The sequence below is a fragment of the Electrophorus electricus genome, chromosome 7, assembly GCF_041902795.1.
Source record: "Electrophorus electricus isolate QZ-2024a chromosome 7, ASM4190279v1, whole genome shotgun sequence".
Taxonomy (NCBI): Eukaryota; Metazoa; Chordata; class Actinopteri; order Gymnotiformes; family Gymnotidae; genus Electrophorus; species Electrophorus electricus.
In genome coordinates, this window is record NC_137503.1 from 10,682,693 (window position 1) to 10,698,754 (window position 16,062).

General features: G+C 42.6%; 1 protein-coding gene across 7 annotated transcripts in view; it reads right to left on the minus strand.

The window, feature by feature from the left end:
• Nucleotides 1-9,838, minus strand: part of plxnb1b (plexin b1b) — a 59,726-nt gene extending 49,888 nt beyond the window's left edge. For 4 of the 7 annotated variants that reach the window (XM_035524257.2, XM_035524258.2, XM_035524254.2 and 1 more), the window contains exon 1: nucleotides 9,372-9,835. The gene's annotated coding sequence lies outside the window, so the exon portion shown is untranslated. Of the gene's footprint in view, nucleotides 1-8,068; nucleotides 9,307-9,371 lie in introns of those variants that run through there. The other 3 variants (XR_014124491.1, XM_035524259.2, XM_081717344.1) reach the window with 3 other exon arrangements.
• Nucleotides 9,839-16,062: the final 6,224 nt, after the last annotated feature.

A 16,062-nucleotide genomic window follows, 5' to 3' on the forward strand; every position in this document is an offset into this window, starting at 1 on the left:
TGATAGACAAGCTATTCTACTCAAAACATCTGACTAAATATGAAACTGGTCAGTTCATTTCATGGTTACCATAGCACATCAGAGATTAGTTTGACTGAACTAAGTTAACCATGCTCTTCTGAGAATGGCCGGTTGAAAGAAACCATATAGGTGCTCTCTCTGACTAATCAGGTCCCATTTCCCCAGAAGAGAGCTTCCTGATGCAAAACAACAAAACAAACAAACAAACAAAAACAAACAAAAACACCTACATGCAAAATACCACAGTGCAATTTCACAAACATTTCTCACACAAACAGTCCCCTCCCCGCTAAAGTTCCCACAGTCCGGTAAAACCCCCTCTCTTTTAACAGATGATAATTAGGCCAACACAGTCAGGCAAACAAAAAGACAGTGTGAGAAAGAAAGACAGAGAAGAGGGAAGATGAGTTTGACTGAGTAGTGAAATAAGTGGAGCACAGTCAAAGACAAAGGCCTTAAAATGCTTCCTCTCATCTGGAACGTGATTGCACCCAGCTTTCCATCACACGGTTTTATAGAAAAATATCACATGGTGGACTTCTCATATAAACATAACCAGCACTTATTTCCAAGCACAGGGATACCAGCTGCTACATTTGACCTCTATGGACGACAAGAAACGTGGCTTTTAGGTGATACAAAAGAAAAATTCCAACCTCACCAATATGAACTCATTCAGGAACTCTGTCCATACATTCTGAGCTGAGGTGGTGTATGTGGAGTGTTTGGACACCTACATAGAGCTGGTAGGAACCTGTTACACAATATTTTTTGTGGCTATTTAATTAGTAAGATGTAAGCTTGTTGATGCTACAAACTGAGGCACCAAATGTCAGGCCTCCTAGCACATGTAATGGGGTTCATAAATGAACCACTTTCATACTGTGTCCAAAACATTCTAGACTGCAAAAGGCACTCAACACCCATAAAGTTCAAATCTTGTGTAGATCCTATGTAGAGCCTACTACTATTGGTTTACAGAGAAAGAGTTCCATTTTAAGAAAAAGTCAAAGTCAAATGATCATTTTAAGCACTGATTTACTATAACTCAACTAGAAACGTCCCCAGTCAAGACCTGCATGGTCCGGAGGATTGTGGCTGAGGTCTGTACAATCTGCGCCTGGTGTGTGGATGTGTGTTTTGTTTTTTTGTTTTGTTTTGTTTTTTTTTGGGGGGGGGGTCCATGTCACATACATGTTCTCAAGAACAGAATCTTTAACTGCCTTTGGAAGATTCCGGCCCAAAAACATTATGCATTCCTCTGCAGCGTGTTCGAATACACACTGGGATGTCTGTTTGCCACAGGTCTATATGTAGCACAGTCAGTAGGCAGGTACTGTGGAAATATTTACTGTTGGGTCTAAAAGGCCAAGGCTCTGTTTCAGCAGGATGGGGTGAAGCATTATTTGGAAAAAAGACAACAGATATCACACAGTGCACACCACACTACACACCAGGTACTGGAAGGGCAGTTCATTTTCACAACAGAAATCTGAAAATCTTTCAGTGCACTACATTACTAAGGCACAAGAGTGGTGAACAACAGGATTTGTGTTTGTGTGTGTGTGTGTGTGTGTGTGGTTGGTTCACCAAATCTCCCTAAAAGAAAGAAAAGTGAACAGAGGCCCTCACAGCAAGAGATGGCTCCCTGGGTAACTAGCGAGCCACCAGAGCTTGGCAACAAGTGGCAAAAGGGTTGCTAAGAAACCCCTTAACCACAGGGAGCCCTTCACACACATACTTGGGTGGATCAAGTGTGCTTTAACTCTTTCTGTGCCAGGGGGCGGAGTACAAAAAAAAAAAAAAAAAAATTATATAATTTTTGAGAAAGTTGACTAGGATTGTTAAACTGTCAACCCTATAAATGCCAGATAAAAGGTAAAGCACACACCATCCATAAATACATATGCATGCATATGTACACACACACACACACACACACACACTTCGACAGGCCCCGACTGTCAACCCTATGGTCCTTAATAGAGCCAAGAACTAACTGTCAGATTACAAATGACTGTAGTGCATTATTGCACATGCATAATCAACTTGCCTTGTCAAAGTTCTAATCTGCATTGACGCATAGCATTGAGTCCAACTGAGTGCAAATATGGGGCAATATATAACCAAAATAAGCATAAAGCAGAGTCACACATGCAGACGTTTTTTTACCATAGGGACACATGATTGTATAGCATACTGATTCAGAGCAGAGTGTAAAAACAGTCTAAGTGCAGCAACTCTGAAGTGAACAGTATGTTGACTTGGCTTTAGTTCAATGACTGCCTTAATGTTCTTTCACAAATTCAGACCAGTTTCAGAGTGTAAGTGAAAGGAGGCAGGAACTCCACACGAGGCACGGAGGTCTGTGGAGGACTCCCACTCCCAGGCAGCCAACCTTCCCTGTAAGCTTCCTGCTGGAGCCTGAAGCTCCTGTGAATTACTGACATAGCTAACACAAACTAGTGATATATGGTTTCCACATATCTGAACACTAGCTACAGGAAGTATTAGGACTACTTTATATTTAGGACCATACCAAGATCCATTTAAAGCCCATGTTCCTGAAAAATGAAACACATTTAAATAGAGAGAGAGAGAGAGAGAGAGAGAGAGAAGCGCTTAATTAAGGTTCTAAAAGGAAAGTAAAAAGTTTTTAGCAGTCTGGTCCAACATTCATCCTTTCTTCCCCATGGAAACCCCCTTTCCCAGGACATAAAGAGTCCCAGGGGGTGTGGGGTAGGTGTGTGTGTGAGAGAGAAAAAAAAAAAAAGAGTGAATGAGAAAGAGAGAAATAGTGAAAAGAGGAGGGGAGAGGGGATTCAGGGTGACTGCCCCAGTGGACACTGCTGAACACCACTGAGAGGGACACAGAAAAAAAGAGCTTCACAGAGTAACAGAGGAAGAGAGTGAGCAAACAAGTGCATGAAAGCATGTGTGAGTGGGTATTTGCAAAATAGGCCGGAAGCCCTAGAAAGGCAAAAAACTGCACAAAGAATGTTTAAAAAGGAAGAGAGGATGAGTGCAGTCTACCTTTCCAGAAGTGCTCCTGCATCTTAGCAGCAACTGGGTGAAACAGGAGAACCCTGTCAATCACGTGTGCCTGCCCTTTACTGAATCCTCCGCTACTACTCAGCTGAGGTCAGATGTCAGTGAACTCTAACACTTGATGGCCTTCTTCCCCTCAAAAAGGGAGACATGACATTCATGAGAAATTCCCTGGAAGAGGCATGACCCAGCAATGGCAGCATGGCCCAGGTAACAAAGTGCAAAGTGCCAGCAGAAGCAGAAACCCATACTGTGTTTTGTGAGCATTTGCAAACATCATGCAAAGCTGAGAATCAAGAAAGCCTTGACTTTGCACAACTTCAAAGCATTTGAGCTTTTCCTCCCTCTTTCACTCATCCTCATGCACGCATGCGCGCGTGCACGCGCACACACACACACACACACACACACACACACTTCACATCTAGCAACAGCCGGGCTCCTGCTGCTGTCTGCAAGCAGAGATCCAAACTCATCATCTTCACTCATTTTCCTTTGCTATCCTTCTCCCCACCCCACCCCAACTCTTCCTCTCTATCTCTCCCTCTTTCTCATTCGCTGGCCTTTTCAACCTCCACTCCAACAAAGACACAAAAGAGGCCGGACGGCTTGCTGCAACCCCCCCTGCAGAGCGGGTGCTGCCAGGGAAGAGGAACGCACCACCTCCCCCAAACGCTCAGCAGAATACCAGCCTGAACGACTCGCGCATGAGGATGGACATGTAAGAGCACACACAGACACGGTCATTAAGAATCAGGTGCCCACAGCTCACTTGTGTTATAAAGGGAGAGAGAGTGAAGAGAGGAGGAGACCCCACTGAGAGATCCTGTTGGCACAACCCTTCATAACGACCTGTGAGAACGAGGTGGTATTCTAAAGCCATCAACTACTCACCCTCTCTGCCCGTTTCTTGCTCACACACACACACACACACACACACACACACACACACACACACACACACACACACACACACACACAAAATCCAGCTTTGACAGAGTGCAGGCAATACAAAGTGAGAACTTTTTGGAGCCAAATGTTACACTGATTACATGAGACACAACAAAGAGATGTCATGTGAGCAGGAGTGTGTGTCAACAGCATGCACACACACTTCACACCCTGATCCACAGGCAACCCTCCACTTTCCCACAACATCCTGTAGTGAAAACCGACGTTAGCTAAAAGGGATGTGAATAAAACATTGTACATTTTACAGTACAACTTATTGCATTGCATTTTAGCTTTCCTTGAACAATCTAAGGAACTAAAGGAAAGAAAAGTCTAATGAGATATGGGCACACTATTTTCATTATAATACAGCCTCATTTGCGTGATCTGAAAAATGAAATTAATTCCAAATATAATTAAGACCTGACCTTTACATTCTGTATGAAGCATATTGTGAATAAATTTGATGTCATTCAGTACTGAACGTCAGACAAAATAAAAGTTTTTGGAAGAATAAGGGAGGTTTTATAGGTCGAGATACAAGCAGTAGTCCAATATGTTTTTCCTCAAATGCAAAGGCATGCACGCACGCGCACACACACACACACTAGCCAGGAGCAATGCTTCTGAACTGCATGGATAAGGTCTCCCTCTGAATATGTCACTTCAGTGCTTGTCCTTCCTCCCACTTGACTCATTGCCTGCCCCCCCTCCCCCCCATTCACCTCAACCTCTCCTCTACCCAACCCCCTGACAAGTCACACAACTTAAAATACATTGTCACTGCAATTGGCTATTAAGAAAGCTTTTTTTCTGCTTCCCAGATCACCCTGGTAACCATTCCTGAGTGGCAGCACCTTTCATTCTTCTCCAGAAGGAAGCCACAAAACCCCATGGAGTTATGGGATACATTTTAAGCATCAGTAATTAGCTGGGCAAAAAGATAGTGGACTGATCATTGATGAAGAAAAAAAAGTTCAGTGTTTGTGTACAGTCTACAGAAACTGTTCCACATTCCTCTTCCTGTTTTGAATGTGTCCAGATATGACAAAATGATGACGACATGTCTGGCTGCTCTGTCACCTGAACAAGGGTGGGCAGGTCCCCACTCTTGAAGTTGTGGAACAAAATACAACCTGCATGTGACCTTTAAAGCACACAACTACAAACAAAGCAAATTGCATTGGCCAATCTGAAATTTCTTATTTAACATAGCGTCCCTGCATCTGTTAAGGAGCATGTGAACGTGCTGGAGCCAAGCTGAGCGTGTGCAGGTGCTGGGGCTGATGAGTCAGGGAGCAAGGTTACGCTCTGGCCTGGTCAGGCCCTGGAGCCCAGCTTCCCTTTTTAATGCCCCTACCCCAACCACCTCACATGCCATGCTACACCAGGGGGGGCTGATGGAGGTCTGAAAGATGCAAACAAGGAGTGCCAACAGAGACCATTTGATACATATGGCTACTGGTTTTGAGGCTCCCCATTCTTAATGCAAACTAAGCTCTATAGCAGAGTGCAACAAGCAACATGACCATGTGCTTTTGTTTCTGCATTAAGAGACATGAGTGACCTCCTGTGGGTCTCACCTTGCCACCCTTTACACTGTGGCTCCCAGAGAGCAGACACTGCGATAAGATTACACTGCTAAAACAAGAAAAGTATAATTAAATTGAGTAGATTGTGTAGATTTTAATCACTGGATCACATATAGAGGTCAAAACCCATTACATCAGTCCTATGGCACGAACCATCAGCACTGCTCGATGTTAGACTCCTGAGATCTCAGACTCCTGGTAACAGCTTCCTGTCTAAAACGGGTCAGGTTGCACTTCACAAGACCAATAGAATATAACATAATAGAACAGCTGAATCATGGTATTGAATGAAAGAGGAATGGTAAAGTTAAAAGTGAAAATGACCAGGGACGGGGTGCACAGTGTCTGATGTCACATTGACAAAAGTAGAAAAAAGCCTTGTCCTGAGAGCCTAGACTGAGTGCATGTGAAACCTGGTCATGCATAAACATGGACATCCCAATGACACCAGCTCTACTGCCCCACTTCAAAGAACAGGGCTAACAGCAAAGAGAAACAGTAATCTATACATATACACACACATACATACACACATATGTATGTATGTATGTATGTATGTATGTATGTGTGTATATAATATATCACACACACGTGTTAGAGAGAGAGAGAGAGAGAGAGAGAGAGGAGAGAGAGAAAGACTGCAGTCAGAGGGAGATAAGAATTAGGCTTAAGTTATATCGACAATGTTACCCTGAGCTTGTGTTTATGATTTTTACCAATGGTTATTCCACTTATATATTCCACAATGAAATTCATGTTAACTTAAAAGGGCAACAGAAGACAAGCTGACATGTCAAAGATATTTTCCCAAATGCTAATGCACAAGTGAAAATTCCTCTTAAACGTGCAATCTACGGTACTGCTGCTTCACTAAATCAAAGGTTTTCCCCGGTAATTCGCATATAGAGACACTGAACGCTTTCACTTGAACCAGACTGTGTTCTGTAATTAGTACTAACTAATAGTGGATCCGAACAGTTTCACTGTGCAGCACTTTGTGTATGTGCCATGTCAGGCAGACCTGAAAGGTTAAAAAAAGTCCCCTGTCCCTCCACTTCCCATCCAATCCACCAGTCTAATAGGCTTACATTTACTTCACAGGTCAGAACAGGTCAAGCCAACACAGGTCAAATGGTGACGATATAATGGCAGCATTTATACTGGGGGTCAAAGGTCATTTAACAAGTCAAGACCACTTTTCTCACTCTCAGAGTCAGACATTGTCCAGGTGTCAGAGATGGAAAAATGCAGTGCAGAACATGAACGTAAAGCTAAACACACGTCTACTTGCATACACGCATGCATGCATACCTTGACATACAAAAAAAGTGCAAGATAAACAAACAAAGATAAGCAAACAAAACCCATCAAAATGAACTTTGTTAAAGTTTGCAATAGTTTCCTTGTATGCAGGAACCACTGGAGAGACACCATTACAAAGAGTTCCTTTAATAACTTACAACCCAAATATCCTGGCCAGTTTGACAAAAATAGTAGATAAAATTGAAACCAGGAACACTCAATGACTGGAGAATCCAAATCCACACCTTATTTTAAACCAACACATTTTGGCACACAGGCCTTCATCAAGGTTGACGGGAATAGTGATGGCTTGACAAAAATAGCCAGCACTCTGTCATTCAACATACAGTGAGTCTGCCAGTGCCATTACCTTCTGGAACCAACACACGTCCCTGACACTCACTCACTTACCTCCCCCCACCCCAACCTGTGTAGCTGTGCTACACAGCATATTTGTTTTTTTTTATTAGCCAGCTTTAATTCAAAATAAATAAACAATAAAATTAAGAATGACGAGAAGACAGTACCAGAGGAGAAGTGAAAAGATGAATGGAGAATAGGGGAGAGGAAAAACATGAAGAGGATAGGAAATGACCGGAAAGCAGGACCTGGAGAGGAGATGAGAAGACAACAGAGGAAAAGCAGAGAAGAGACAGACACCTGGAGAGGAAAAAAGATGACTGGGAAGAAGATTACAATACAGGACCAGAGGAGAAAAGATAAGCTGAGGGGACCCTGCCGCCCACCCAGGTGTACTTGTAAGTAAAAACTATTTCCTAAACCTTGGTCACTATATCTAGACTTGTCTTCATATAACAATGCATAGATTTCTGTTTATATGATTATGGTTGTAATTCCACGTGTTACTGAATTTTAGAATGGCAGGTAATAGGTTTTCCCATTTTGACGTTTTAATGTCCCACCATTTAATTTCTGCGCACAACCATACCATATCAGAGAACCTGCTATTAATTTACTTCACGTTTCTACATTTCCTAAACGCAACCATAAAATGACAGCAAAGTGCTGAAATACGAGACGTGTGTCGATCTGCCCGTTTGGCAAATAAAACAATGGCACGTGCATATTTCATATTCTGATCCCCTGCTGAGGGAACGTATGGGAAATGTTGAGAAGCGGTGAGCCAGTTGTACCTCGGAAAGAGCAGGCACTTCCGACCGGCAGCAATCACACACGTGCACGATTCCCTGCCTGAAGGCTCTTGTGTTGCCGTTCAGCTGCCGGTTCATGTCATTCCATTTCAGCTCAAAGGATATCAGCGCATGACCAGATGTTTGTAGGTTCAGAAATGGCAATAAGTTAAGAGGGACAAAGATTGTTGCAACGCCCTCATACAGCGTTCAGTGGAGGGTCACATGGGAGACTTTTCCACTCAGAAAGACATCACTTCTAACCATCACACCTTTTCATCTAGTCCCCTCATTTGTAAATCTCCCTACAGGCCTAATTTCAACTCGGTTCACAGTTTAGGGGGGTTGGCGGGGGGAACATCCCCCATCCCCCTCAGAACATACACTCGCTGCACAATACCATGCAAGGCTGGAGCTCTTCGTGATATGCTAATTCCCTTCCCCTCTCAAACAATTCCCTCGATAATAACTTGCCTTTCAAATGCATTGTTTCCTTGAGGAGGGAAAGCCACTCCCGGGTCAAGTGTTTTAGTGCTGAATACCTTGTCACATTCACTAGTGTGAAAGACGGTGTCTATACCTTGATACAAATACCTTTTTATATTTACGATAAATAACGTCGCTGGAGTGAAACGTGTTTCTCTTACAATTTGGACCACGCCTGCCGGACGTCGGAACACCTGGGTCATTAGAACCCAACACAAGTCCCAACCTAGTGACCTCCGCCCACAGGGTAGCGAGAGAACAACTCCCCCATGTAGGACAGCAATACTATCGGTCTCAATAAAAGCAGCCAGTAAAGCAGTATTCCCATTACCTTTTAATTTTCAATTAGGCCGCCAAGTGTGCCGTTTCCAGCTGACACACTATAAAGTCTGTTAAAACTTCCAAGTAAAAACTTAGTAGAAGTGAGACTTGTCTAGTTTACGTTGTTTACCTTTAAGATACATTTTCCTCGCGAGGTGAGACGATCTGTATGAAGTTAATACCTTCAAGGCTAAGCTACTGGCGCTTTCCACAGCAGATAAAACTTTACTGAACAGTGTAATACGTCTCTTAAAAAAAAGCATAAAAGTGTACTGCAGAAGTCTGTGCGGGCAGGTGTCCACGCGAGCTGCATACATCTGACACAACGTAAAACTTTGTAAGAGATTTAAAAAGGTCACCAAATGCGTTTCTCTAGCGCCGACGCATCTTTTCCCACTGAGAAGTCCCCAGACCATACAGATTCTGATGATCAAAAGTCTAGACCTAAAATGCATTTAAATGAATTTTAACTTTCAGTACGAAACACTGACAGACTTACGAATCTTGAATTATCTCGAGCGCAGACAGGACAAATCGCACAGTTTGCAGATTTTCCTTGCTATCACTTCCAAAGTAAACCAGTCGCAAGAATCGAATGATTGCTCTTGTGTGTAGATGGTCAGCTTATCCAATTTGCAAGCGTCGGAAAGCCTCAAAATCCGGGAAATATCGCAAACGTTCCAAGGGGTTACCGGGACACAAATTCCATTGTGGAAAAGCTCAGCTGAAGTAAGTTATAATCTTCCACACTTGGTCTGTTTCTGAAAGAAAAATCCAACTTATATTCTCGAATTTGCAACTTATTTGACTAAAAAAAATATTTTTAATAGGGTTAAATTGGCTTTTCTTTTTCGTTCGTTCTGCGTAGCACACTAGTTCTCTTATCACATGGACCCGGCGAAACAGTGGTGCGACTGAATAGGTTTCGTAGGGCAGAGTACCTCCGAAGGCTTGCTCTCCATGCTCTTAAAGGGGTTTGGTCTTTAGCTACATAGAGGACCTGCGCTGGTGGGCCCCACTCATATGCAATCCTGTGGGGTTTTTTTTTTTTTTTAGAGGGGAGTATACGGACAGGCAGGACAGAGGCAAATATTGCCTCCCCGCCCATCATTCATGTTTATTACTGAAGTATTCTTTTTTTCTTAAACATAAAATGTTTTCATCTCAAGAACTATAATATTCAGCCCACCCACATCTCGGCTCCCACAGTGATAAAAAGCGTCCACTTCAAACGCACACATTATTGAGAGGCAAAGAAAGAGGAAGAAAATACAAATGATTGTGCTCTTATATAATGAGATGGAGATAGCAGACAGAATTAATAGTGTCTTCATCCTGTGTTTGTGTGTGTGTGAGTGAGCAGTTCTAGGGTTGGGTGTAGTGATGCCTTATATAAAGAGTTCTGGGGCGTGTGCTAAAGTGTGAATGCAGTGGCCTGTCTGTCAGGCCTGCAGAACAGCATTCACTAAACACTACTCCATTCATATGCCAACAGTTAGGACCCACATACATACATGCACACCTTTTCAAACAGCAATTGCAAGCATAGAGAGAAGCAGGAAATCAGGCAACAGATTTAAGGTTCATTTACAAGCATGGATTAAGACTAGTTTTGGGTTAAACTGCAGCATCAGTCAAAAGTTGCTCAGTATTGGAAATAGACTAGACAGGGGAGAATTCATTTAAAAATTAAGTAAAAAATGAATTGTAGGCATGCAAATTCCTGCGCAGGTGCAACAGTCGCATGGAACATGGTCCAAAAAAGTCTACAGCAAGAAAGAAGAAAAGTGAATAGATGGATGGTGCACCATAACATACAGTTTAAAGGACGTTTCCCAGTATTGGTCCTGAAGCATGCCTTGACTGCACATATAAATGTTTTTTCTGCACCCAGCATGATTGACCACACATTAATTAACATTGCACCACATGACTTATTTTAAAGTTTTTGGCATGGAAAATATTAACATTTCCAGTTTAGGTACCCCAGCTCCAGTTATGGAAAACTGCTCTAGGAAGGCCTCTGAATGCGGGTCATACACACCCCCTTGTGGCCAGTATATGAAGTACATTGTGAAAATCAAAATTACTGTCTTTCATTATTGAACACCAATATTTGCAAACCGAATGTAATAATCTGAGTTCTCAGGAAAAATCATCCTGATGTAATTAAATAATTTGCTCAGAGCTCAACAAGAGCAATATTGCTGAGATACTGTCTTTTGTATTTTCATGTCTTGTTCAGTATTCAACACCAACATTCAGCCCATGATACAAAGAGGAACCTTTTGCATGATTTTACTTCATTTATGTGAACAAAACACATCAGCATTAAGGACAGTGGTAGTTGCAGTCTTTTGAAACCTTGTAATAATTTAAAATTGTATTTTATGGTGACATTACAACAAGTAGGAAAATGGCACCATGAAATCCAATGGCTTCAGTCAATGGACAAAAGTTAACATAGTAATCAGGTCTGATGATGCTAGATGCAAAATTCTGTACCCTGTGACAGTTGTCATTATTTATTGGCCTCCAAATTCAACTCTTAGGTTTGACCAAAGAACAGGGTCCAGCTGAATGTATTTAGCTCATGTTTACAAATGACTTTTCAATGCTGCAAAGGAAAAAATTTACAATTAGAGCCAAAGCATAAATCAGTGGGCACTTTATTCACCTTTTCAAAAAGGACTGCTAGTCAATAGTTCAACAAAGGCAGTGCAAGTAGCCAAGAAGGGTTGTACCTAAGCATACGCATATATTGAGTGTATACAAGAGTTCAACATGAGTTTATTTTTTGCTCCTACAGCCAGATCCCCTCTTTATGTATAACAGAAACCAAATTAACAAATCAAAATTCATGTAATCAAATATCAAATATCAGCTATGTTTTTGAGATGGCAAAGTTTAAGGGCTTTCTCCATAATAGGTACTTGCTGAAATAGACATGAGGTTTGTGCAGTGCTCAAGTTGGCTGATGAGATGACTGATGCATATTTGCCCCTATTTTAGCTTCCAGCTGTAAGTCTTTCACAATGTTTATAGACATCACACTGGCATCCCTTACTAGTTCCCTGCCCTCCTGGAAGTTCAGCTTGAAGGGACTGATTTGGCTATTGCATAAAGGGGTTGTTTGAAGCGTATTTTGTTTCTTGATTATGGAGTATATGATGCAGTCAGAATCCATAATATAGAAGCATGAATACCAAAAATACAAATGTGGAAATGTTTTATTTGAGCATCAGGTGTTAAATAAAATTTCACATTTTAACCAGGTCTAGCCAACAGGCTTTGACTATACATGAGAGGAACTAAATGTGGGAAACTCAATGACTATTGGCAGTTTCAAAATTGTGAGTGTATTGTATCATATATTATAAAAATAAATTTGTAGCTAAGCTAAATTGCATAAAATTAGCAAATTTTAATATGCACATTGTTATATTTTGTAATTGCTTGCTACATTATTGAATAAAGTGTCAAATGAAAACAATGACTTAATTAAAGATTTACCAACTTATCAATTGCTTTAAGCTTTTGTGGACTGGCAAATCTAGAGCTGTACTGAACCCTACGTTCAAATTAAATGTCCAGTAAAATGCGTATTGAAAACTGTTGTAACTGGTGTCACTTTAACCCAATGATGAAATTTGAGACATTTTAATTTGGTCTCATTTTCTGGAATAAAAACTAAAGACTAACCTTTCAGTCACAAAACTGAGCATTTGTATGCACGTGCTGTCTCTGTTACTAGAGTAGCGCTACTCGAGTCAGTGAAGCGTGGGAGGGTCAGTTGACTTCACAGTTCATGAATATGCCATATTTGGCAGCTTATGATTCACTAAAGTCAATTAGCGTTATCTATGACATCAATGATAACACCAAATAAAGTGTAATTCCTAAACAGTAGTTAGGTGACAGTGTACAAAAATATTTATAGGTTATTTCATGCTTCCTGCTAATATAACATTTTGAATGCAATACTGTGCAGGGCTTTTAAAACATAATGCCAAGTTTACTACCTTCACTTTTCTGAGCTTGCTACAATGCTCTTTTTCCCAGCATTTTTGCTTTTTCTTTAATAAATCTGTTTGTCTTCAACACTTGCACCTTGCATCTGTTTGACAAGCATGCCACAGAATGTGAAGCTTGTTGAACAGAGCACAGCAAGTGACATGTCCCTTGCAGAGGTTGTTAACTTGCAGGGCGTGCTGATTGACTATGACTTTGAGATTTTTCACCTCTGAACCAGCATAGATAGGCTGGTCAGCTATGTGGAGGTTCTCTGTGTGAGTCCTCCAGCTATGGCTGGTAGCCCTGCTCCAACGCTCCCTCCTCTGGATCTCCTTCATACCACAGTGCTACTCTGGAGGTGTACAGTGGGGATCCTGAGGGATGTGAGGGCTTTCTTGTACAGTGCAAGCTGTATTTTGTCTACCATCTGCTTATGCCAGATGGTGCCGGATCATGCTATAGTGGCATTCATCATCAGTAGACTCACAGGGTGGACTAACGCCTGGGGCACTGGTGACCACTGATTCTCTGTTGAGGCGTGACTTTGTTTGCCATCTCAAAGCCATATTCCACCATCCAAAGTGGGGTAGAGCCTGCAGTAGAGCCCTGTTGCACCTCAGACAGGGTTCCTGCTCAGCAACAAAGTACTCCTTGGAGCTCCATGGCCTGGCAGCGGTTATTCGCTGGAACGAAGAAGCATTGGTCAATTTCTTCATGGATAGATTGAAAGGAGACCTCCAGGCTGAACTTGCCTGCAAAGTGAAGCCCCTGGACAAGGTGATTTATCATGTCATACTCTTTGACCACCTCTTGAAGGAATAACACCTCTCCTACCAGAATTGGTCATCCTCATGAGCATCGACCCCACCAGCATGAGACTCCATACTTCAGGCTGAAACCATGCAGGTGAAAGGTCCCCCACAGAGGAAGAAATAACATGCACAGCTGCACCTCTGCCTCTACTACTGTGATGCAGAACATGAGGTCATGGCCTGTTCTCTTCGTCCACCCCTTCCAGAATGTAAGCTATCTGGCAACAAGGTAAGATCCTGACCAATCGAGCGTTGGCTGAGGTGATGGTCATTGAGGTGCTGTCTCCTCACCATACAAGCAGTGGATAGAGGCCCTGTGGAAATGGCTATCATCACTGTTAGTAACTCGTACTCCTGTAGGGCCTAGCCACAATGCCTTCTGTTTTTTTTTAGGCATTTAGGTCCTCTGGACCTTTCTGGGTAGATCCTACATCTACAATATGTTGGTCTATTCCTCTCCCAAGTACCAACACATCCATGATGTGCACCAGGGCCCCTGCACGCTCTTGCAAAACAGTTTATACTGCAAGCTTGAGAAGTGAGTTCCATCTGGGTGAGATTTGTTAAATAGTAAAGTGGAGGTGGTGACCCAGTGGCCCCATCCCCCAATCCTCAGAGATATCAGAACCTGCAGTACTTTCTGGGATTCACCACTTTTTTTTGGAGATTTATCAGGGCTTTCAACTCCAAGGCCCAACGACTTATAAATATCCAGAGCAAGCAGAACCGGCTGGACTGGATCCCTACAGCTGAGAGTGCACACATTAAAAAGGCCTTCACCGCTGTCCCTTTCCTACACCACCCAGATCCATTTAGGTTGTTTGTAGTGGAGGTGGATGTGTCAGACATTGGAGTAGAAATTATATTTTCCTAGCTCACTGGGACCAGCTCAAGCCAGTAGTTTACTACTCAAAGAAATTGTCTCCTGCAAAGAGAAACTGTGGTATGGGAAGCAGGGAGTTGTTCACCATTAAACTGGCATTTGTGGAATGGAGGTATTGGCCGGAGGGTGCCAGTATCTATTTATGCCAGTATCTACCTTCAATATCTTCAGACAGCCGAACGCCTAAATTCTCGTCAGTCCAGATGGTCAGTGTTCTCTCCCTGGTTCAATTTCACCATGACCTAATGGCTGAAATCTAAGAACACTAAGGCTGATGCTCTCTCTTGCCAGTTAGATCCAGAGGCCAAACTCACTAGTCAGGAACCCATTCTGCCTGACTCATGTTTCTTGGGAGCCGTCAGGTGGGATTTTGACTGTGTCATCACCCGACCAAACCCTCACCCACACTGTCCTAGTCACTGGGTCTATGTCCCACTCTAGTGCTACTCCCCTCTCATTACGGGAACTCACACCTCTCTGGGGATTGGTCACCCAGACTTATCCAGTACCGGACAACTGCTAGTGGTTTGCTAATGCTGGCCCTCCATGCAGCATGGTTGGGATGTGGTACATGGCATCCTGCACAATGTGCACCAAGAGCAGGACTGGCACTGGCAAGCTGCTCCCACTGCCCACTCATGAGAGGCCATGGTCCTATATTGCAATTGACTGTCATTGTTCTCCTGGTTTTTGAAGGTAACACCACAAACCTCTCCACTGTCAAGGGCTTTTCAAAGATTTGTCCTCCTCCCAGCTTTGAAGTGCCTACCTGCCCAAGGCAGAATGTGTCCAGAACTATCTGCTCCACACCTGAATATGGCTCACTCACTGGGAGGGGTACAGCTGAAGAGAGAGAAGCTGGGTTCCTGCCAGTCAAATTCTGAACCCTGACGCCTCATCGACGCCTTCCACCATGCCCATCCTTCCAGGACTGCTCCTCATCACTGAGGTTTCCCCTGTGCGGCCTCATTGACTGTAACATGAGTGAACTGAATGATGTATATATTGAATTAAATATCAGATCATCTGAAGAGTTACATGTATTTGCTGCAGTGGTCTGATCAAATCTCTCTGGGCTACACAGAATTTGTTGATTCTACAACTGAACATTTGATGAGCATCTGATCAGCATTTTACTTGTGCTGATCTTTTTACACTGTATTTTTAATTCATTTTATTACTACTGCTAAAATATTTAAATAATATTTAGCATATTGTACATATTTAATGATATCCTTGTCATACATTAGCTTTTTGTCAACATCACTGTCACTGCCCCAAAGGGACCCCATGCTCATAGATCCTATTTCCCAGAAATATCACCTCAATTGAATTGAATGTGCAATTTTCAGCAAGCATTTGAGCTCAGTCTCTGTTGTGTGTGTATATATATATAAATGCAGAGTGATTCCAGTGCAGAATTGAAGTTCTGCCCATAAACCAGAATAACATCTAGGTGCACATGGCAAATTTCTGTGGGT